This window comes from Capra hircus, chromosome 3 (genome assembly GCF_001704415.2).
Source record: "Capra hircus breed San Clemente chromosome 3, ASM170441v1, whole genome shotgun sequence".
In the NCBI taxonomy this organism is placed as follows: domain Eukaryota; kingdom Metazoa; phylum Chordata; class Mammalia; order Artiodactyla; family Bovidae; genus Capra; species Capra hircus.
Window position 1 is genome coordinate 107709906 of NC_030810.1, and position 23830 is coordinate 107733735.

Sequence of the window (23830 nt, forward strand, 5' to 3'; positions counted from 1 at the left end):
TTAAGTAACAAATAATATAAGTTGTCTGTAGTCTTCCTTTTAGAGGTGCTATAAAGATGGAGCAGAGGCTGTGGAGAGCTGAGTCCCCCAGATTAAAGTCCGTCTGTAAATACAGTTAACTCCCAATTGACCCAGTAGCGGGAGAGCCTTGACAGAGATAACACTCAGCCACTGTTTCTTTTTAATCTTTTTTTATTTTTTTAACTTTGGGATGCATCATGGTGGTGCTCATGATGATAATAATCAGATTTACTTTGCTTATTAGAGTTGACTTGGACGGCTATTTAAATGAGTTTCTAATTCCCTGCTCACACCAAGACTGACAACCGAGACATTCTGGGTGGCAAAAGGAATCAACCTGCCTGGGATTAAGATTTTTCCATGGATAATTCCCAGAGTGCGAAGCCTATATGCGAGTAACGGAGAGCTGATAGCGTTTCGTTGGATGTGTGACGCCCAGCCAGAAGAGGGTGAGAACTAAGCCCAGGGAATGTAGTAGGGTGAGACAAGGAGAGGCTGACAAAACGTGACCTCTGCTTCCGAGCTTGGTGCAACCTGATCTCTGTTGTGTGAGGTTGGCCCTTTTTTTCCCAGTCAACCTTTCATTGAGTCCTGGAGGAAGAAGAAAGCACAGACACAAGCAACAAAAAACAGTCACCCATAACCAACTTGTTTTGTCCAGCCCTGCATTTACTGAGCATTTACTATATGCTGGGCATTGCAAAGTACGCGGTATGCTAGGAGAGGAGAGTTCTCTTTATGGCCTCAGGGTGGGCTTCTGGTCTTTCTGTTGGAGAAACTGTCCAGTGAGCACACAGTCCTGAAATGAGCACCTCCAGTCACTCGTTATATTCCTCCTTTCCCCCTTCTGCGCGTGCATTGCTTAAGTCCCTTTTAAGCTCTTCTTTCCAGGTTCCTCTCCAGCCCTCCCTCCTTTTCTATTACCGTTCCAGGGTCCTTTTCTCTTCAAAGTTCTTTTCACACTTTTCAAGATCTTTCTCTTTTGTTTCTATTAAAATAATTATTTTAAGAAAGAAAATAGCTTTGTATTGTTTTTTTTCCTCTACCTTCTCTTCTTTGAAAAAAAAAAAACTCTTTCCCAATTACTTACAAGAGGAAAAAAAAAAACCCAGCAGCCCTCCCAGTCTCTCAGTTCTTTTGCTCAAAAGACAAAAGATCCTTCAGAATTAGAGAGAAAGGGGGGAAAGAAAAAAAAAAAAAAAAAGGATTCCAGTTAAAAATCCTCGTCAGGGTCAAAAACCTGACAGAAAAGCTTTGTTTGAAGGGAATGTGAAGGGGGGGGGGAGGAGGGAACTGGCAACTAGCAACTCTCAACCTCAAAAGGCAAATATCTTGAGGGTTGAAGGGAATCTGGAGATAGTGAGCATTCCCACTGAAGTATTGGAATAGCTTTGATTTCCTTTTTAACCAGAGAGTCTTCTCCTTCTGAGGCTACTAGAATATGCTGAGAAGAACTCAGCATATTGGGAAGGAAAGAGAAGATGGAAACTACTGTTTTAATGTCATCTGGTTGAGAATTGCCAAGAGTCAGAGTTGGGATGAATGGAAAGAAAATCCAGGCCTTGAAATCTCAGGCCCCAAAGGGCTACACTGCTGTTCCTGGATTAATACTTTCTGAGAGCGAGAACAGGGAGGGAGTAAGCAGGGTATAGGCACTGGGGGGGACCAGGGGAACTTACACCGTGAAACCCTAGGAGAGATCTGTGGGCAGGGGGGCGGCCACAGGGCAGGGTTGTCCTGCAGCTTGGATGGAGAGAGATGGCTGCCCACCTGGGAATGAAACCTGAGAGGGTGTGTACTATATGGAAAGAGATGGAGGTGGGGAAGCAAAGTTCCAACTGATCATAGCTTCTCCAGGACTTACGGGCATTAAAGATTCAGAAATGTCCTTTAAATTGAGGAACAGTGAAAGCAGGGTGACATGGGGCATTACTGAAAGAGTGTCACGAATGAGAAGACTAGAATGAGGAAGAAACCACAAAGCTGGACACCTAGACAAAAACGAAGTGCAGAAAGAGGACAGGATCCCATATAAATGCCTACCTTCCCAGGAGGCCATGCTGATGCTGGTAGATGGGGCAGCTTGAGAACTGTTTGTAGCCAGTGTTTAAATCCCAGGCTGCTTTTGCCCCAGCACCTGGTATCCAGCCATCGATTGATGTGTGACAAGGGAATATAAACCCATTTTAATATTAGCCTGAACAAAACATGATTAGGAAGAGAAATTTGCTTCAGCAGTTCTGGCTGCTGCAGCAAAGAAGTTACGTAAGGTTTACATAAATGACTTGAGACCACCTTCCCCATCCCATTCCCAGGTCTCTGACTTGAACAAAGAAGTAGAGGCCCAAGAGCCTCCACCCTTGCCTTCTGAAAGTTCCAGAGACAGACATGCTGCCTGGGAGCAGAGCTAAGACCTTCAGCCTATAAAAGGACATTGAACAAGGGCACAGATCAAATAATTCAGTACATAATGACATACAGGCAAAGGGGAAAAGGGGGAGAGGAGGGCAGGGAGGGGCAGATTGGAAGGGGAAGGAAAAATTGCTGAGGCAAAGTGTGGCTCCTGACTCCTCTCCTGTGATGGGGGAAAGCAAAAAAAAAGAAGGAGCAGAGTTACCCTGGGACAGTTGCCGAAGAACAGGATGGATTTAGGAAGGAATTAACTCTATATGTCCTGTGTTATTGTGGCTACAATTTAAGGTGGGCCAAAGAAAGGAGGCGGAACATCTTGGCAGGGACTCTTTAGGTGATTGGGAAGGACTGAGGGAGTCGGTGGCAATGGGGGTGACTCTCGGGATGACGTTCCTGTGGTACGGAGACGTCCCAGACTGAGCTCCACGTGGCCCCCTTAGAGCAAGCTCTTCAATCAGGGTACTTCATCTGGGTGGAGGAAGGCAGGAGTGGAAACTCCAGGCCTAATTGCTAGGTCTCTCTCAGCTCTTCCAGGGAGCACAGGGCAGGAAATTCCTCAAATTCCAGGCTTGTAGGATCATTGCTGAGCGTAACCGCAGAGCGAGGGAAAGAGGCAGAGAGGCAGAGAGGGCGTCCTCTCCATCTTTTTTTCCTCCCCAGTTTTAAAGCAGCAGCAAATTAGAAGGATTTAGCGGGGCTGATGGCTAACAGAGAGGTCCCAAACATAACAGTCTCCTGTAAGCAAAGTTCCAGGTCTGGGAGTCCCAGAGAAGCTAGACCTGGATTGAGTAAGTCTGAGGTTGAAAATAGATTGCTGTGGACTGGGAGAGGAATTTTTCCCAGGGTGATTTTTTTGTTTTTCTTTTTTTCTTTTTAAAGCTCTAAGGAGTAACTAGTGGAAAGGAACTTGCTTTAGTAGGGCATGAGCAAGAACTGTCTTGTTGAAATAAATGATGGTGGAGCAGGGAGAACATTGAAAGAGATCTTGGCGGTTTACAGAGTTTCGTTTTGCTCAGAGGAGATCAGTCAGGTCTCCTCCCACAGCACTGGGTGGGGGGGGGGAACCAGTGCTGTTCCTCACGCTGTTCCCTGCACTGCTCATACATGTCCTCAGCCTCCATGCTCATTCAGACCAGTGACCCCTCTTCCCACCCCAGGCCCTCTGAAATCTGGATTTGCCTCCAAGATGTACTTTTAGTGCCTCTCTCTTAAGTAGTCTTCTCTGCTCCCTCCAAAAATCTGTTCTTTCCTGGGAGCTTCTAAAGCAAATTGCTTGAATTTCTTGATTTGGCAGTTATATTCTGCCTTAATCATAGTGAGTTGTTTACCTCTGCCTGTCTCACCAGACTGGAGGATAGAGTGTGTCTTGTTCCTATTTGTAATTTCCCTCTTCTCCCCAGCACCAGAGTGCCTCCTGCACAAGTCCACACACACATACACACACACACATATGCACACACACACACACAGCTGTTGAATGAATATTCTGGTCATTGGCAGGTCCCCATAATGAAATTTTAATTCAAAATCTGGTTCCTCTTCCAGCTAACCACTTCTGTTCCTCCCTATCACTTAATATGTGCTCAGAGAATGCAAACACTTTTTTAATATTATCTTCAGTAGAACATAATTAGGTGCCACTAAAAATTCATTATCATGCTTTCCAAAGCCAAAAAGAAATGACTTTTCATTATCCATACCACCGGTCTTCCTCAGTGGTACCAATAACTGAGATGCGAGTGTTTACACCAGCACTGATGGTGGGACCCCAGCGGAGGGCAGTGGCGCTCACTGGGGTGGAGGGGGCAGGGGCATGGCCCTCGGCCTCTGTACGCCTTGCTTCTCAGTGGCTGTGCATTCTGGGATCTGTCCAGGGCAATTAGTGTTGGTGCTCTCCCCTCAGCAGCAACCTAAAAATGGCCAAAGTGGGCTGGCATCAAGGAAGTAGCTCCACCAAAACCTCAAAAATTCAGTCCAAAGTGTTGTACCCTGGATTTCATTCTAGGGCTGTTGCAGTCATTCTTGGGACAGAAATAAGGAGCCTTTTTGGTTCTTCAGACCCACACGTCCCCTTTTGTTATCAGATCTCTCTCCTGGGCAGCAAGTGCAGATTTTTCACTGCCCTTGAGTGTGGGTTCTCCACCAAACAGTTCAGCTGGCTGCATGGTGTCAAAATGACCCCTTGGTTTGGATACTTCGTTCAGCTGGCGAAAGGATCGCAGTGAAGACATTGTCTTGGTCTCCTTCCTGATTACTGAATGAGCTGTGTGACTTTGAACAAGTTGCTTAACCTCCCTGGGTCTCAGTCTCCTCTAGTGAGGAAGTTGGGCTAGGTGAAAGCAGAGGCTCTTTTTAGCTGTTGCTTTCATGTCTATATATAAAGTTATTATGTTTTTAACTTTCTTCCCTTACCTGTGGGAAGACTGAGAGAGGGGTCTTTATGAAGGGAGTTTTCTTTAGTCCTTTCTGTGCCGTTGTCAGGCTTCAGGGGTAAATTATACCTCTACTCACCAGGAGAGATATATATATAAGAAACTACAGATAAATATAACGTAACCTGAGGCGTTAAATACTGAAGGGACTGCACGTAATGCTGGCTGTGGTTATAGACGGTGTGGTTTGGCCAACCTTCCTTAAAAAGGTAAGTCTGGAGCAGGGCGCAGAAGGAAGAGACACGGCTCGGATTGCAAGGCAAGAAAGAAATCCAGTCCAGGTGTGTGGGCGGGGGCGTTGGGGGTGGGTCTTGGTGGGCAGCTATTAAAGCCTTGTGCACCTGGATTCTCATAGGCAGCTATTGTGGGTTCTTGAGAAGTGGGTCAAGATAATGAAGTTTGAGAAGCTGCAGTCAGATCTCTGGGCGAATGGAAGTGGGGAAAGTCAGAAGCAGGGAGGATGCTGAAGGGGCCATTATCATCCAAATGAGATCAGTGGGATGCCAGCAGTGTGGAAAACTTTGTAAGGATCTGGAGGAAGGGAGTCTCAGAATTTTATCGGTTCAGTCATTTAGCTTGTGGTAAACACCTCCATGTGTTCTGGCATGTCAGTTCTGGAGGTGCCTAGTCCGTGGATGAGGATACTGAAGATCAGATAAGGGATGGGGCTAGTCCAGTGCCACGAAGCTGATTCTGCTGAAACCAGGGCTGGAAATCTCACATGCTGATTCCCATTCCAGTGCTCTTTCTATGACAGCTAAGTACCACCCAAATTCCTTGAACTCAGTTTCCCTATTAACTTTGAGATAGCTTCTGAGGAGTTCCTCTGAATTTAGACTGTGTGACCTTAACACCCCCAGGGAGCTCTGCAAACGATGGGCTGTCCCCAACAGTCAAAAGTCAGGACTTGCCCCAGATGCTTTGCCAGCTGTCAGAATCCTAGGCTCTGAGATTTAAACTCCCCACACAGCTTCCAGCACCGATTGCCCAATAACTTGATCGGAAGGGAGGAAGGGGATCCAAGTGTTCAGGCAAGTACTGCTCTGCTGGGCTCCTCTCCTGCCTGTCCACATCTGTATCCCTTTGAAGAAAGTGAGAACATCTGCGAGCCTTCTGCTGAAGTGCCGTGGGCCCTGTTTCCAGGCTGCTGCTTCCTTCTGTGGATTCTAATCCGAGTGTGCCCAGTGCGGGTGCAAGTGAGGGGAGACCTAGGACTTGGTCCAGGAGGATCCAGGAGTGACCGCCCTAGATGATGCTAGGGTCCACAGGTGTCTTCTGGAGTTCTATTTTGGAGTCCTGTGTGGCTCCCACAATTTCCTCTGCACAGCTTTGGCCTGCAGCCATGAAGTGGGCCGAGCAATTGCTAAGTTCCTGGCCTGGAAGTCCATGCCTTTCTCTTTTGGCCTTGGAAAACAGTAGAAGGTGCAAGTTGTACCCCTAAGTGATTGTTTTACATCCCCATTGTCTTTTGGGAGTGATAGGGAGTGACAGGAGGGGGCTGACCCCAAATGGACATGGCTGTGCTTTATCATCTTTATCAATGAAAACCTCCATCATCTTACTGAGGGTGAGGGCTCCGCTGCTTCAGAGGGTCAATAGTGTGTTTTCATTTCAGTTAGTTTCAGTTCGTCAAGCAATTATTGAGTGCCAGGCACTGTTTGGTGCTGAGGAAACAGAGATAAATACAGTATGGTTGCTTGCCTTCAAGGCACACAGTTGAGTCAATTTTTATTTAAGACCAACAACACATCGGAGAAGGCAGTGGCACCCCACTCCAGTACTCTTGCCTGGGAAATACCATGGACGGAGAAGCCTGGTAGGCTGCAGTCCATGGGGTCGCGAAGAGTCGGACACGACTAAGCGACTTCACTTTCACTTTTCACTTTCATACATTGGAGAAGGAAATGGCAACCCACTCCAGTGTTCTTGCCTGGAGAATCCCAGGGATGGGGGAGCCTGGTGGGCTGCCGTCTATGGGGTCACACAGAGTCGGACGCGACTGAAGTGACTTAGCAGCTTAGCAGCAACAACACATATCTCAGACAGAGCAGAGACTGACTACAGGGAAAGGTATTTGGGGATAGAGAACAAGGGACAGTTATGGAAATCCCCTGCTAGCAGACCAGGCCAGCTATTCTGCCTTCTCTGAGGGGACGGCAGCTTCAGGACAGTGGAAGAGCACAAGAGGAGGAGTTGGGAAACGTGGGTGTCTTCTCCTTGCATTACCATACTGTATGCACCAGGCAAATCATGTAACTGCTCTGGCACTGCGTCCTCATTCTAAATTGTGTGTGTGTATTAAGTCTCTTCAGTCATATCAGATTCTTTTCAACCCTATGGGCTGTACCCCACCAGGCTCCTCTGTCCATTGGATTCTCCAGGCAAGAATACTGGGGTAGGTTGCCATTTCCTCCTCCAGGGGATCTTCCCAATCCAGGGATCAAACCCATGTCTTTTGTCTCCTGCATTGGCATGTGAGTTCTTTACCAATTCTAAACTGAAGGGCAATTAAATAATTTCTTAGATAGCTTCCATCTTTAAGAGTCAATCCAGGAAGACTTCCTGGAAGAAGTGCAATGTCTCTGTTTGAAAAATGGGGGAGGGAGGAGGAATATTAAGTTACTGTTCTGGAAAAGGTATCCGTGCTGTGTAGTATCATCTGGAAAAAATAGGTGGGAAAGGGTGGAGGGGGGGAGAGAATGGAGACAACAGATTTTTTTTTTTAATATATCTTTTAAAAATATTTATTTATTTGGCTGCACAAGAGACTTAGTTGTGGCATGCAAGATCTTCAGTTGAGGCATGTGGGATCTAGTTCCCTGGCCAGGGATTGAACCTGGTCCCCCTGCATTGGGACTGCAGAATCTGAGCCATTGGACCATCGGGCAAGTCCTGAGACAACGTGTTTTGAAAAGATACTGTGAATAAGTAGCAAGGGAACTGGCAGATCTGGAGGATGAGTGTGGAAAGGCTTTTGGACCCAGTGCTTAGATCATACGGGTTTGTAGAGAGAAACTTGAAACAGACATAGCAGATGCAATCCGGATGTTTTCCTTAAGCAAGTATCCCCTCCAAGGCTCTGCAGGGTCCGCCCTGACCCCAGAATAAAGGCAGCTCACCACCAGCTGTATTTTTAGGAGAGACGGTGGTGTGGCGAAAACTATGACAGTGATTCCTCAAAGGCTGGAATGGCTTGCCCTCAGCTGAGGAAACAAGACCAAGAAAAAGCGGTCCTCCCAGCAGCTGTGGGCAGCCCAGGTGTGGCTGGCTGATACCCTGTCACCAAGGCGGCCATGGCAACTGCTCCAGAAAGCCCCTTTGTATCTGCCTCCTCTGGGTGGAGAAGCCATCGTGGTTTCTTCTCCGTGGTCCTGACTCCACAAGCTCTTCCCTGCCACTGTGTTTCATGTTGGGAACTCACTAGTGGGTTGTGAATGGAACAGAACACTTAGGATGAGACAGGTCATGAGTGTCCTCCCCCAAAAATCCCCCCATTCTCTCCTGCCCACCAGAAAAAGGACAGAACGTATACAGATTCCTCAAAACGCACCTTTCTTTCAGTGTGGTGGGTGCACTGAGTAGGAGAGAGTGAGAGCCAGAATGGAGGGGACACAGTAAGAAAAGGTGAAAGAGAGAAATAGAAGTGGACCGAGAAAGAAAACATGGGTTTCCTTGGTGGTTCAATGGCTAAGACCCTGCACTCCCAAAGCAGGGGTCCCAGGTTTGGTCCCTGGTCAGGGAACTAGGTCCCTCATGCTGCAATGAAGATCAAAGATTCCGAGTACCCCAGCTAAGACCCGAGGCAGCCAGATAAAGAAAAGAAAAGAAAGCAGAAGAAAGAAATGGAGCAAAAGCACAAGTGAAGTGAAGTTAAAGTCGCTCAGTTGTGTCCAACTCTTTGTGACCCCCATGGACTACACAGTCCATAGAATTCTCCAGGCCAGAATACTGGAGTGGGTTGCTATGCCCTCCCTCCTCTAGGGGATCTTCTCAACCCAGGGATCGAACCCAGGTCTCCCTCATTGTAGAAGGATTCTTTACCAGCTGAGCCACCAGGGAAGCCCCAAAGAACAAAAGAGGCAAGGAAATAAGGCTTCTGAGGTTGAGCATGTAGCAGGAAGGGCAGGTGGCCCAGAGAAATTGGCTGAGACCAGAAGCTGGGAGGCCAGAATCAAGAGAAGATGGTCTTGGGGGATGGGAGGAAGGAAAGGTCCCGGGGCAAAATAGGCAAAGAAAGAAGAGGAGAAACAGTGAGATGAGGAGGGAGAAGTACAGCCAAGAGTGGTGCAGAAGAGAAAAAGGAGCAAAAAGGTTAATGAAGAGGGGAGGCCAGAGGGGTGAGGGGACCGAAGAAGGAACCCGGAGCAGAGAGGAGAGGGCAGGGAGGGAGTGGAGTCACCGAAGAGGCACGCCTGGCTGGGTTAATGAGCCACTCTGCCTCTCCCACTCCCCAGGAGAAGTGCACTAATTATGCCTCCATCCTCCCCGACAGGAGGAGGTTGGAAATGCCCTCACCCAGCTGAATGGCCGGTGGAGTGAAGGGTGGGAGGAGGCCAGGCTGGGGTCAGGGGCAGGATGGCAGATGGCGCCCCTGCCCCGGATTAATCAGGCCTCCCCCGGGCTGGTGGTGGGCAGGCACGTTGCCAGACGTGGGTGGTGCGGTAGGAGGAGGCACACCTATCTCAATTGGCCTTGTGGACTGCTGTCCTCTTGGGAGTGTGCTAAGAAAGCCAAAGAGCTCGTGAGAAGCGGGGAGGAAGGAACTGCGGGCAGGGGTTTCTTCTCCCCGGCATGGGTTATTTTCCCCTGCCCAGGATCACTGCTGGTACTGATGCTCTGCCTCAAATCTCAAAGGCACTAAAGTGAATCAGAGGCAGGTGAAACTCTAGCCTCAGGCTGCCCCAGTGTAGCCGCTACACTGTTGTGCTGGATATCAGAGGAGCCGAGTTTCATATACTAACACCTGGACTCACTTATCTGCACTCGTGTATCATACACCCTCTAGGTGCCGTGGAGGATGGGGGGCAAATGGGAGCCTAGCAATGTCCCATGAGTGGTTTATAACCTAAACCAGGGAGAGATGGGGACAGTATACTTAGGGAAATCCAAGGGAGTGAAGCACTCTATGGAATTCCAGCTGTGTAGCTTTTAAGGTCTTGAGCAAATTTCCGAGCATCCGTTCCCTTGTGCATGAACCATGTGCCAGGCACCTTTCTGAGCAACATTAGTACATTTATGCATTAACGATCTTTGGTTGTCCAGGTATTTTTCATCCCCATTGGACTGAAGAGGAATCTGAGGCACAGAGAAGTTAAGTGACTTGTCCAAAGTCTCACAGCTAAGACATAACAGAGTAGCTGCGATTGCAGTCTGTCTGGCCTGAAGGTCCTGCTGCCAACTACCTGCCTTGCTCTAAGGCCTTTCTCTGAGATGGAGATGATGAACTGAGTGCAGGGCTGCGGGGAGGAGTGGATCCGTTGGAAGCATCTAGCGCACACTGGGTTTTTGATACCTTTGTGTCCTATTGGAGCAAGGCAGTAGATGCTATATTGCCCTGTGAGTAGCAGAGCCAGAAAGCTCAGAGCAAGGACAACTGACTTCATTTTTGGGTGCTCTGGGAAAGCTTGACCATCAAAGAGAATTAATTGTAGGGGCAGGGCAGGGGTAGCCCCCAGGGAAGAAATGATAATCCAGAGACCACTTCAAAAAGGGCCAATACTCCTGCCTTCTCACTCCACCCCCTTGCTGGTTTTACTAATTCAATTTCTTCCGACTCCCCTACACAACCCCACCCCCAACCATTGCCAAGTCCGTAACAGAAGGCCAGCTCACTCTTGCCTCTAGGCTTGGAACAAGCCACCATTGTCACTACCTGGAATGCCCTCCCTCACTCTACTGCCTACCCTTGACCTTCACTGCGTGCAAAACCAGCCCCAGCACTCCAGGAAGAACTGTGACTTGATTTGCCTGCTGATCGGAGTCTCTCCTGCCTGGGCCCCTCAGAGTGTCTGCACTAGTCGGTTTATGTTATTTTATTGTATTTTTTTATTTATTTGGCTGTGTCAGATCTTCATTGAGTCATGTGAGACCTTTCATGTGGTGAACAGATTGTTTAGTTGGGGTGCGTGGGCTCAGTTGCTCTGAGGCATGTGGGATCTTAGTTCCCCGACCAGGGATTGAACCAGCATCCCCTGCATTGCAAGGTGGGTTCCCAGCCACTGGACCACCAGCAAAGTCCGCTAGTTGGTATATTGCTTGAACAATCCCTCCCCAACACTAGGGAATGTATAGATAACCGTGTGTATGTATGTCCCATCCAGAATGAGTAGAAATGGATTGTTGTTGGTAGTTTAGTCTCTAAGTCATGTCCAGCTTTTGCGACCCACCCCATGGACTGTAGCCCAATGCAGCTTAAATGAATTGAGGGTTAATTTGGGCTATTTCTTTTAGCTGTTGCAAAGGTGGATAAAAGTCCAACTTATCATTCTAGCAACTAGCTATCGAAAAGATCTCTGGTGTATTCCATTTGCCAGTAATGTGCCAGGCCTTCAGCCAGCACAGGGAAGCCAGTGAACAAGTTTCCATCGCTGGGGGGCGGAAAACACGGGAGGCGTTTTCCCCTGAGAAACCTCAGGGTCAGCTCAGATGACATTTTTTTCATTAATTTTTCTCTCTTTCTTCCTAAATAGCAGATATATAACACCTTTTGGTTTACAGTTTCACAAACCCTTCTTTCCATTTTCATTACAGACCCATGAAGTAGGTATCATCTCCATTTTATAGGTGGACAAACTGTTACCAAGAGAGGATATTTATCTTCTCCGGAGCCAGGTAGAGCCAGGATGCAGACGGTGCTTTCTCTCCAGGTACTAGCGCATGTTCCCCTGCACAGCACCGTGTCATAAAAATTACCCTGCCTGGAGGCTTCATTTCTCCTTAAGTTAGAATAAATGACCTTTATCTCTGTGGTCATCTGCTCAAACCTTTATGAAGCACATAATTGTGTCTGGCTCGGAGTGGATGCAGTACAAAGGGATACGTATGGCCCAGCCTGTGCCCTGTGGGGCCTGCAGTCTCAGCCAAGGCACTGACATGGATAAGCCTGTACAGGGCATGTAGGCAGCAGAATAAAAACAATAACCTAACATGAATCGACAGCAAAGTATTTAAAGACTGTGCGAGGCAAGGATGAGTACGTTTTAGGGGTGGGACAGGATGAACAACTCTTGCCAAGCTGCCTGGGCAGTACTCCACAGTGCCAGACCATGGGAGTGCCTTTTCAATCCCCATCCTAATTCTCTCTCCTCTTGCTATAACAAAGTGTGTGTGTGTGTGTGTGTGTGTGTGTGTGTGTGTGTGTGTGTGTCTGCACATGTATAATTCTTCAGGCTGCCAATGCACAATTTGGGTTGGTTGTAAGGCAAGTAGTTATGGGAGTCCTATATTTAGATAATGATGGGGAAACTTTTAGCCCTCCTGTAGCAATATAGTAAAATTTACTCTCCTTCAATATACATCAAGTTTATCTCTTAACACGGGCACTTTTATGAGATGGAGTGAGCACCTGTAATGTAGGGAACAGAGAGAGAGAGAGAGAGAGAGAGAGAGAGGGAGGGAAGGAGGGAAACTGAAATCAGAAAGATATGAATTTTAATCCTCAACCTGCTAATATTTAGTCACATTCATGACACTGGGCAATTTATCTGAGCTGGCTGAGCCTCAGTTGCCTTGTGTGCAATTGGGAAAATTATCTCTGCCTCGCAGGGCTGTGGAGAGAAATAAGTGACATTGTGTATATAAAGCACTCTATAACCTGAAGGCCAAACATATTTTTGTTAAAATTTTTAATATGTTTTTAGCAGATAATGCACATGGCACAACATTTTTTTCATGTGAGAAGGTAAACTGAAAATCTCTTTCCCATTGTTGGCTTCTAGCCACCATTTCCCTTTTCCTTGTGTAGTTTGATCCTCAAAATTTCTGTATAGTTGGCAGGACAGGGTTTTTTATCCCTATTTTTTAGTAATGGAAACTGAAGCCCAGAGAGGTTAAACAGTTTGAAAACGGTGGAATTAGAACCCAGGTCCTCCTGTTAATAACCCAGCTCGTTGTTCTCTGTATGTCACACCAGAAGGCTTGGTCAGAAGGCCCCTGCAAGGTCTTGACCCTTGTGATTTTGGCTCAGAGACTTTCAAGAATCTTATGAAAGTTGTTGACTTCCCCTGCAATGCCATTCAGATTCTCCCATATAATTTTATGTGATTTCTGTAGAAGCCCTCCCCATAATGCCTTCCTTATATCCTCAACAGGTGTTAGCTTCATGGGACTTCTCTGGAGAGCGATGGCACATGCCCAGTAACCTGCAAGCAGAGACTGCTCCCCACGAAGCCCAGGGTTCTGGTCTTGGAAGATCTGGGTTCAACTCCCGGCCATGTATGCCTTAATGACCTTAGACAAGTCTGTTAATTTCTCTGAGCCTCACTCTCCTCAACTATTAGATGAGGTTGGTATTCTCTGCTCCCAGTGAGTTGGTTACTAACACTTATAAAGTCATTTTGAAAACTGTGAAATTATACACAAATCTAAGTATTATTTCTCCTCGTAAAGCCTGGAGGAACTGCCACAACCAAAAAGTAGAGTCATACTTGGAACTTCACCCACTAACTTGGAAAGTGCCCGTTCTGCTTGGTGGAGGCTGTCTAGCTATACTGCCCTCTCTGGAGCTGGCACTCAGAATCGAGGTCCTCAGAACTAGGTGTGAGTGCTGACTCATGTAGCTCTGAGCATCCCATCATCAAATTTCAGCTCCATCTGCTTGTCCTGGTCCAGAATGAGTGATAATCCCACTGTTAAGACATCTGTAAGATGGAGCCGCAAACAGCCTGGTAGACGCAAGGCTGCTGCCTAGGAAAGCTTCCCCTCCCCTCCCCCATTCATTAATGATTATGGGAGGTTTTATTCCCCCCAACTAAATTGTTAATTAGATATCATTCTGAACAGGGATATTACACAAATGAATTAAACTCAAACCAATCAACAAGCCAGTTCTGTGCTTCAGGTCTCCTGAATGCAAAGGGAATTGAAGGCAGTAATGGGAAACAAACAGTAGGATGTCTCCCGTAATATAATATGTAGGAAGGTTCCCTTTGCTTCCAGCGCCACGCCTTTGACAGCAGAAACTTTTCCTCCTGCTTCTTTTGCCTTCATATTCCTTCCTCTTTATTCCTTTCTTTCTCCTCCACTCGATGTGCACACACACACACACACACCATCCTGGACTGCCCAGTGGACCGTGGTACTTCCCAGGTAGCCTAGTCTTTAGGCTTGGGGCCAGGGTGGGGATGAGAAGAGACTCTACCTGACCCCAATCCTAATCCTTTCTGTCACTCAGCATGTTTCAATGTGGATTAGTTGATAAATCTTTCAGAGCCATTAGTTTTCTTATTAGAAGATAGAGTACAGAATATTTGAGTCCCATGGGTATGCAGTAGGTACTCAATAGATAGTCTGTTGAGTCGAAAGGACTCTACGCCTGGAAGCATTTTGTGGCCTCGCAGTGGTTACTGGTTATTGGTTACTCCCTGTGGGCAGAGAGGAAAGAACCAGAGGGGAGAGTCCCATTTTGAGGGCTCCCGTTTGATTGGGCCTCCCTGGTATCTCAGATGGTAAAGAATCTGCCTGAAATGCTGGAGACCTGGGTTTGAGCCCTGGGCTGGGAAGATCCCCTGGAGAAGGGAATGGCAACCCACTCCAGTATTCTTGCACGGAGAATTCCATGGACAGAGGAGCCTGGCAGGCTACAGTCCATGGAGTCACAAACAGTCGAATATGACTGAATGACTTAACACTGTTTGATTGGAGGAATGATTAGAGAAGCCTGAAAAGTCTTAAGAACATGAAAATGAGAACAAGACAGGGTAAAAGTGAGTATTAAATACTTGGCTTGTAGTGGCAGCTGGGGAACTAGGGTAGGAAGGAAAAGTCAGGGGAGGGGGCAGGTTTCTTTCGCCATGGGAAGAAAGCCCATTACACAAGCCTGGAGAGGATGGGGTGGAGGCTGGGTCTGTGCGGTTGAAGAAGGAAGTGGGGACCAGGAACAGGGAGATGAGGTTGGTATAGCCAGGGGGCTGGTTGTGTAATGGAGGCTCTCTGAGGGCACCATTGACTTTCCCCTAGCACCCCAGTGCCTGATGAATAGTAGGTACTCGAATGAGTGTATGAAGTTGGATTTGGTGTGATGAACTGTTAGGGAATTAGGACTCCACCCATTATTCTCTGGGATCAGTAGGAGTCAGAAGGGTACTGAAGACAGAATTTTTAAATTGCTTTCCTTAGGAATGGGATGCAAAGGGTGGAGTGTGGAAAAGGAAGTCCATTCAGAGCCTTCCCATAATGTCTGAGGAGAGATGAACTCTGGCTATCCCTTTCTCTATTTTTCCCCCCAATATTTATTTATTTATTTGGCTCCTCTGGGTATTAATGTGGGATCTGTAGTTGCAGCATAAAATAAGAAAGTGAAAGTGTTAGTTGCTTAGCCCTGTCCGACTCTTTGCAACTCATGGACTATAGGCCCCCAGGCTCCTCTGTCCATGAAATTCTCCAGGCAAGAATACTGGAGTGGGTTGCCATTCCCTTCTTGAGGGAATCTTTCCGACCCAGGGATTGAACCCAAGTTTCCTGTATTGCAGGCAGATTCGTTACTGTCTGAGCCACCAGGGAAGTCCAGCATGCAAATTCTTAATTGTGGCAATGAGATCTAGTTCCCTGACCAGATGTTGAACCCAGGCCCCCTGCATTGGGAGCACAGTCTTAGCCACTGGACCACCAGGGAAGTCCCTGGATATCCCTTTCTTTAACTCCAGATCCATCTGCTCTACCAAATGAAAGGGCCCCCCAGCCCCAACCAAGCACCCTTTCACTGGTTGTCCACAATCTCTTTACAAATCATCCCAGGCAAGGATAGGAGGTTGGGGGAGGGGGGTTCTCTGCTCCCTTTTTGGAGTGCCCCATCCCTGTTCCTATAACTCCACTTTATAGGAAGCATCATGGTTCTTTCTGAGTGGTCACCTGCCTTCTTCTCTCACATCACCCCCCCGGTTCCAGGCCAGATGGTGAGCTTTTTGGTCTCATTATTCCACCGTACCTTCTCTTTCTTGCTTTGCAGCTCACTTTATTGCTGATCCCTACCACCACCCCAATCAGCAAGTTGTTTGATCGTTGTCTCAAAGCCTGCTGTTGCAGAAAGAATCCATTTTCTCTTGTTTGGCCCTTGAAAAATGGTTACTAGGACTGTGGAGCTGATGCTCCAGGGACATAATATGAAGTTTTTCTTCATCCTTCTCTTCTCTGTTTCTTGGAGCCTCAGATTCCCATAGGTTTTTCCTCTCCCAATTTCCATTCTATTTCATAGCCAAGTGGTTGGCATTCTTCATGTCCGTGAACCCCCGGGCTCTAATAGGATCCTGAGCAATGCCTCAAATAGAAGAGTTGTTGTCACATCTCTGTTACCTAGCTACTTGGATGTTTTACATTGTGGTACACATGTGTGTAAGCATGTAAGTGTTATGAGTGCGTGTCTTGGGAGTCAGGATATGCGGGTTCATAGTCTCCTCTTACTAACTGTAAGACCTCGGGGCATCACCTTGAGCCTCAGCTTCCCAGGGCTGAGTTTTTGTGATTCAGAAGTAAAAAGAAAGTGATTTATGAATTATAAAGCTGTTCATCAAATGGAAGGGATTTTTATTTCTGGGTAACTTTATGTTAGTCCCATTGCCCCTTATCCAGTCCATAGGGGTCAAGAGACCAGAGGCCTTTATGGATCATCCATAAGTTGGGTAGTTAAAGAGTAGACATGTTTTAGATAATGTGGGGCTGCTTAGTTATTACTGCAGATCACCCATTTGTTTCTCATGCTACCAGATATAAATGAGTATAATTTTTCATTGAAGAAATTGAGGCATGTTAGGGTAAGTCAACATTAGATTCTGTGTTTTCTACCTAGCGAACATTTATATTGAACTGTGTGTGTTTTGTATTTAATTTTGTCTTTGTGTTGTTTTTCTTGCATCCTTTCCTTCTATCCCTTCTTAGAATGTACAAACTGTGGCCATCACCCCTGCCCCTTGGCTAGGTAGCTATTCAGGCGCCCTCCCTACCTCTTGTAAGGGATCAATTACTTACTATCCGGCAGTTTCTTTTTTTTTTATGGAAGGAAATCTGTTTAGAGCAGCCCCCTTGAGCCAGGAGGCCCGGGCAGTGTGTGTCACAGAGAAGGGAGGTCTGTGTGGCCGATGTCCCATTTGTGACTTCATGCACACATGCTTAACTGCAGGGGGTTTGGCCCCCACCTCTGACATCCCTCTTCCATCGGTGGAGGGCCAAGGGTACCAGGAGGGAGACCAGAAGACCCTGACCTTCACCCCAGGTGGGTAGATACAGAGGAAGCAGGGGAATCAGAAGGAGAGAATGAATGCATAATGAGTACCTACTCTGCACCAGACAATCTGCTAAATATTCTGCCTGCCCATTTCATTTAATTCTCGTGGAACCCTGTTAAGTAACTTTATTTTCTGGGTGAGGTGGTAAGGCCCAGTTAGGTGAGAGTGGAGCTGGAATTCAAACCCAGACCTATCTGAGCCCAGGGTTCCTAGTTCTTTTGAACTGGTCCATCCTCTCTCAGGGCTTCTCTGATGAAGGAGACAGGCCCTGTCCCTGCTAGATGGAGACTGGCTGATAACTGGGATGGGGGTATTTGGATGCTTTAGCCACAATCTGTATCCTGAAGCAATAGTGCTAATAATTTGGTAAGAACACACTTCTAGCCCTCAAAAAGACATTCTATTACCCCAGTGTCCCAGGAATCTACAGAGCCCTACGGAACCACACACTGCCAAGGAGATCTGGTTTCCAGGGATATTTATGCTTTGGCAGAGTGTACACATGCAGAAACACACACTGCCAGCCTGCGCAAAAATTTCAGAGACCCAAGGTGTCAGGAGGTACTTCCCTGAAAGTGTTAGTTGCTCAGTCATGTCTGTAACAGCTAACAGGACTGTAATCCCCCAGGCTCCTCTGTCCATGGAATGGCCAAGAATACTGGAGTGGGTAGGCATTCCTCTTTTCTAAGGGAACTTTCTGACCCAGGGATCAAACCCAGATCTCCTACATTTCAGGTGGATTCTTTACCTCCAGAGCCAACAGGGAAGCCCCTTCTCTGTATAACCAAGTGTAACCAAGGGATACTGGGATAATCCAAAAATGTTGTGGTTGGTTTGTTTGTTTTTATTGAAGTATACAGATGATTTATAGTGTGTTAGTTTCAGGATTATAGCAAAGTAATTCAGATATATTTATATATTCTTTTTCAGATTTGAAGTTTGTTGGGTTTTTTTTGATAGAGAAGAAATCTTGGGCCTCGACACTGCAAGACAAGGGGCACCAATAACATAGACTGCAATGCAGAGGGCTCCCCCTGGAGCACAGAATTGGAGTGCAGAATGTCAAAATATGTGTTCATTCACTCATGAATCATTGTTCCAGACTTCTTTTCTGGTTTGACTCATTGAGGCGGATGCAGTGTTGAACTTGTAGTGCTGAGTGTACATATCAGCTGAGGGTGTTGAGAGGCAGTGGCAGATAGTTTAGGCGGTTTAAGGAGCCACGTTAGGATGAAAAACGCACAGCTCCCTTGCAGACCTGGGCACGATGAAACATGCTTCATGCTTAGGTAACAAGGTCATCTGTTGGGTAACCCGTACTTACAAATGGTGAAGGGGTATAATAGTGTGCTAGAGATGCCGTAACAAAATACCTCCGACTGGGTGGCTTTCACAAGAGAAATTCATTTTCTCACAGTCATGGAGGCTGGGAGCCCAAGGTCAAGGTGTCAGCAGGGTGGGTTTCTCTGCCTGGCTTGCCGAAGGCTGCCTCCTTGCTATGTCCTCACATGGTCCTTCCTTGTGGGCACATCCATGGCATAGCTTTTGCATATCCAAAATCCCTCTTCTCATGGGGACTCCACTCAGATTGGATCAAAGCCACCCTCATGGTCTCATTTTAACTTCATTACCCTTTTAAAGGCCCTGTCTTCAGCAGCAGTCACATGCTGAGGTCCTGTTAGGGCTTCAACAGGAAATGTTGCTGTTGTTCAGTCACTCAGTCATGTCTGAGTCTTTGCAACCCCATGGACTACAGCACACCAGGCTTCCCTGTTCTTCACCATGTGCCGGGCTTTGCTCAAACTCATGTCCGTTGAGCCAGTGATGCTATCCAACCATCTCACCTGTCGCCTCCTTCCCTTCTTGCCCTCAATCTTTTCCAGCATCAGGGTCTTTTCCAATGAGTCGGCTCTTCCCATCAGGTGGGGAAATTCGGGGGATATAATTCAGCCAATAACAGGGGCACAGAGAATGGAAACTTGCAAGAAAGAAAGTAAGAGGGTGCATGGAGCAGAAAATGGTAAGTTCTCCCACAGGAAGTGCAGCTTGTGTGAAGGAGATGAGTTCCTGGAGCCTGGTGTAAACTTGGTCGGCCTGCAAGTGCAGATGTCCTCCAGGTCCAGTGAGGGCTTTGTCTCATGATGCCAAGGACTCCTTCCTGATGGCTTTCATGTGCCCTGGTCTAAGGCTGAAAGGGGAAGAGAGAGGGCAATTTGAGGTGGAGAGCAGGCTGACTGGACGAGAAAGACTGGAAGAGCAGACCCATGAAGGAGTCAAACAAGCGCAAGGACGCTGGGGGTGAGGGTGGTGAAGGCCCCCAGGCTAGATGGTGTGGCTTTGATCTGTCTTGCGTCTGAGGAGCCTTGGCAGGTCTGCAGGGGACCTCTGTGAGCACTGGACATTAATGGGTCCTGGGGAGGTACAGTCTCAGTTCTGCCCTTGAGAGTTGGCTTTCCTATGATAGAAAAGTCCCAAAAGATGCCGCGGGGCCACTGAAGCATAAGAGACCCCTCTGGGGCCGTGAAGCCTGCTAGTGACTTGGGGCCTTCTGGTGACGTGAGGTCTTCTGATGACAAGAAGCAATGAATTCACATTTGAAGTCCCTGACACCTGGGTTCAAATTCTGGTTGGCCCTTAGCCAAGTTACTTCATCTCTCTAAGCTCTGTTTCTCCACTTGCGAAAGGAGCTAATCATATCTCCTTCTCAGGGTGGTGTGAGCCTTAAATGAATCGGTGCCTATAAAGTGGTTAGCAGAGTGCCCAGCATACGTCAGTGTTAAATTGGACATTAGTTTAAATTGTTAGCTGTCAAGCCCCTTTGCTCCTTCCTTGTTTGCAGTACTCCTCCTCCAGGAAGGGCTCTCTGACTAGGTGCACAGGACTCATGTGCTCTTGCAGGCTGAACCTGGGAACTTTGGCTTCCCAGGTAGCTGTTGGCTTGTTGTCCTAAGTGTCCTAGAAACATGGTCTCCAGAGCAAGGGCCTAGCTCCTCCTCTCCCCACCCCTGTCTTCGAGGCCCAGAGCAGATTCCTGCCTGCGGGATGCAGGGCTGAGCCTGGGGGTGCCTGACTGATTGGCCCCCTGTGACTCACTCCCATTTCCTCTCCAGGAAATCATCCCAAGCTCTGTGTCAGCTAGACGCCAGGTCGGACCAGCAAGCCAGCCGCTGGCAGCTCTGCTTGAATTGGGGGCTGACTCTGTGGCTGCAGACCTTCCTGGGAGGCTCTCCTGGGGCTGGCCTCTCCTCTGCCTGGCTGACTGGGTGGGAGGCCGCTGTTTCTTCCTCAGGAAGGTGATGCTGCCTGAGGGGGTAGAGATCTGGGCATGAGTCTCTGCTGAGTGCCTGGTGCTGTTCTGGGCCTTGGTGATCAGTAGTGATGAGGTGAGTGAGGCTCTGCCCTGGTGTGTCTGGAATGACCTGGTTCATGGCTGTGAGAGTGAGTCCAATAAGTAAATTAACAAGAACATATCAACTAGTAATAAACATCATGATGAAGAAAATTAATAGGGTGACATGAAAAAGGCTGACATCTTCTAGTCCTTTTCTGACATTCCTCATTCAAGGAGTGCTTCTTGTGTAATAGGAGACTCTGTTCTCTTTTTTTTTTTTTGGCTGTAAGTGGCCTGTAGGATCTTAGTTCCCTGACCAGGGATCGAACCACATGCCCTTTAGTGGAAGCATGGAGGCCTAACTGCCAGACTCCCAAGGAATTCCCAGGAGAAATTGCTCTTAGCTCTCAGAGAACTCACAAACGGAAAATTGAACACAAATAGGGTTCCACAGGGTCTGATGAGAAGGGAAAAATCCTGTGTCACGTGGAGCAAACAGTTAACTGGCCCACTTGATTTAAATACTCCAAGGAACTTTGTTTCCTTCGTTGCTTTAACGTCGCAGTCTAGAGACGTAGGATGCAGGGGGTTCTCAGGAAACACTGTCTGGCTTCAGGGGGCTGAGCCGGGATTTATGGAAGTGGACATTACAGGGAGGAAGAGCTTCATGTTCAGTTGCAATGTCATGTCTGACTCTGCGACCCCGTAAGCTGCAGCCAGGCTTCACTTTACTGTCTCCCAGAGTTTGCTCAAACTCACGTCCATTGAGTCAGTGATGCCCATCTCGTCCTCTGTCATCCCCTTGTCCTCCTGCCCTCAATCTTTCCCAGCATCAGGGGCTTTTCCAATGAGTCAGCTCTTTGTATCAGGTGGCCAAACAGTTGGATCTTCAGCATCAGTCCTTCCAATGAATATTCAGGGTTGACTTCCTTTAGGATTGACTGGCTTGATCTTGCTGTCCAAAGAACTCTCAAGAGTCTTCTCTAGCACCACAGTTAGAAAGAGCTTCATAGACTGGTTTTTTTAAAAAGAGTTTATGGCCAGAACTGTCCAGCAAACAAAAAAAGGGCTGCTTCAGGAGGCAGAGAGCCCCGCAGCCCAGGAGGGTTCAGGATGAGCCAGGCTGACCACACGCTGGGCACACCAGACTGGGAACTTCGGACTGAGAAGCGGGGGTGGGGCAGAGCGACCTCCACTGTCCCAGCACCGAGACTCTGCCATGCTGTCACCACCTCTCTCCAGGCCCAGCCTGCCCTGTCGTGCATCGTAAATGTTTGGACTGTGGTGACGATGCCTGTGCCTTGCTTGCAGTGGATTTGCCCACAAAGAGGAGCCCTGCCTGCTCCACATGACGAGGGAAAATCTCCTGAAAATAGACTTCCCTTCCCTGACCCCGCGGCTCTGTCCCTGTTTTATTTTTTCTGCATCAAACTGCCAGCAGTAAAATTGCTGGACGCAGGGCATGTGCTGTTTGCTTCCTTTATGGCTTCTCATTGCCACCAGTTGGCCAGTGGAGAAAACAATTAGCGGCGTTGGCCTGAGACACGGGCTGCAGGACAGGAGAGCAGCCAGTGCAGAGCGGGGTGTGGGAGCCAGCCAGGCTGGGGAGGTGAGGGTGGGACGAGCGTGCACTCACGTCGCCATATGCCTACAACCGTCCATCCCGTGCCTACAACCGTCCATCCCGTGCCCACACCAAGTCATCAAGCTGCTTTTCCTCTGACCACTCCGATTGTTCCTGAGCCCGCTGTCTTTGTGCTTGTGCCTGAGCGCCGTGCTCCCCTGCCTCCCCACTCCTTCACGTCTCCTAATGGGCCAGTGATGTAAATACAGTCTGGCTATGTACTGATTTTCTATTTCTAGGCCTCCTTTCCAAATGGCCTAGATGTTGCTACCTGTGTTGGTGTGTTGGTCTCAGAGGGAGGTCCCGGAAGGCAATGGATGTGTCTGTCTTTATCCTTTATAGGGAGCCGTGCTTGTCACCTCTGGGTGTTGTTGTTATGTTTTTTGGTTTGTTTTGATGTGTTTGGCGCTTTGTTTTTTGGCAACCATGCCATCTCCTTGAGAGCTGATGACTCGCTCATAGAGCAGAACTCCGAAGAGAGGAGGCAGGTGATGCACAAGGGGCTCTCCTGCTCAGAGCATGAGAATGGGTGTCCCTCGTGTTGCTCGTACCCTGGACAGTTCCTCCATGGCTACTCCTGCCTGGGGGAGTGATGTAATCCTCAGCTCATTCATTCATTCACTTACTTACTTCTTCAGTTAGCCATGTTAATGAAGATCTAGGAAACCACTCCTGGGCTGGCAGAGAGTGAATGTAAATGTAAGACCCCACCTCTAACTGGATGTCTAGAGGGAGAGACAGAATTGTAGGCAGAGTATGCTATAAAGCATAGGACGGAGACCCCGCAGCAGAAGTCAGAGGTGGTGGTATGGAGAGGACCAGAGACGGGGACTCAGACCTTGGCTCCAACGTTTGCTGGTTTTCTGACCTTCTTGAGCCCATGTTCAGTGAAGTGATAATGTCTACTCTCTAAGATTGTTGTGAGGGAGAATTAAGCTGGATAAAGAATCTGCCTGCCAATGCAGGAGACATGGGTTCGATTTTCTGGAGAAGGAAGGGACGATCTCCTAGAGAAGGGAACGGCAACCCACTCCTGTATTCCTGCCTGGAGAATCCCATGGACGGAGGAGCTCAGCGGAGTACAATCCATGGAGGAGCAAAAGAGCTGGGCATGGCTGAGTAACTAAACAGCAAACAAACAAATATGTAGTCAGCACCCTGTCATTAGGGACCCCTCTTGTCCATGTCTGGGGAGAATATAAAAGGAGTGTCTCACTTTGCCTGGGAAGTTAGGAGAGCTTCACAGAGGAGGTGGTTATTGAGGTTGATCTTACAGCACAGAGAGCAGTTGCCCAGGTGGAGATGGAAGGGAAGAACATTCCAGAAGTGGGAACTGCCATTTCCTTAACTCGACCCTAGTAAGGAAAAGGCCTGGGGAATTCCCTGGCCATCCAGTGGTTAGGATTCTGCGCTTTTAGTGCCAAGGGCCCACGTTCAGGCCGTGGTCTGAGAGCTAAGATCCCACGAGCTGTGTGGCATACCCCCGTCTCCCCCTGCCCCCAAAACAAATAAAGGCCTGGCCTCTTCAAAGAAGGAGGGCCAGAGTGTGCTGTGGGATCACGGCAGAGATAAG

At 48.1% G+C, this 23830-nt stretch overlaps 1 protein-coding gene across 3 annotated transcripts in view; it reads left to right on the forward strand.

Annotated features, from left to right (window-relative positions):
• Nucleotides 1-23830, forward strand: part of KIRREL (kin of IRRE like (Drosophila)) — a 104137-nt gene that overhangs the window by 24293 nt on the left and 56014 nt on the right. The window lies entirely within an intron of this gene.